The sequence below is a fragment of the Lottia gigantea genome (genome assembly GCF_000327385.1).
Source record: "Lottia gigantea unplaced genomic scaffold LOTGIsca_114, whole genome shotgun sequence".
Lineage (NCBI taxonomy): Eukaryota > Metazoa > Mollusca > Gastropoda > Lottiidae > Lottia > Lottia gigantea.
The window spans coordinates 644,629-645,525 of NW_008707106.1; positions in this window are offsets into that span (position 1 = coordinate 644,629).

The following is an 897-nucleotide window of genomic DNA, read 5'->3' on the forward strand; positions in this document are numbered from 1 at the left end:
TTTCACTTCATTGTTAGCGTTATTTATCACCTAAATATATATTTTTTTGCATTTTTCATCTTGCTTTATATATCCCCAAACCCAGTTTGACTTATTTGCATAATTTGATCCCAACATTTTCACGCTAGCATATACAGTTTCCTCCTGTTACATCCGCTGTACATTCCCTTCTAACCCCAAGTTATTTTCATTATGCTCCCCAACTACAACAACCACTGGCAAGAAGCCAGAAATAGAAACACTAATCGTCAACCAAACCAATATCACGTACCCTACAACGGCCCTGTCTTCCATCGACCTCTACCACCTACCAATCGCCGACCACCAACCAACCCATCCAGCTATATCCCACCCCATCGCCGACCTACCTACAATACAGCCGACCAATCAAGAGGTAACCATCGACCTGACCAACAACAGAAACGACTACCAGCCCACCGACGCCAACCAGTCCCCACTCATAAGGAGGAAGAACCCTTTGTGAAGGTGTTCTTCCAAGTTTTGCAGTGCCTCCATCATTTGGCAATCCTTACCCTTCAACAGCAAGGCCAACCAGCGTTTACCTTCAAACGCAAGGTCTCTAAGTTGGATAGTTTTATCCGTCCAGCAATGAAAACATCAGCTGTCGACGCGAATATTAGATCCCTCAATCGGACATGGCTCTGTAAGGTTACGCAGGTCCTGATCGACCATTACCAAACCACACTTCAAGAGAAGCTGACCACTATTCGTACCAAGTCTTTATCATCACCTGCCGTCGACCGCATCGTTTCTCATGCCCTGTCCTGGGCCCGTCGCTCCTATGGGAAACGTCTCACTCAAGCTGTAATTTCCAAATTCTACCAAACAATCAACGAAACAAAAACCAGAGTAACCATATCTCTACCAACTGAAATG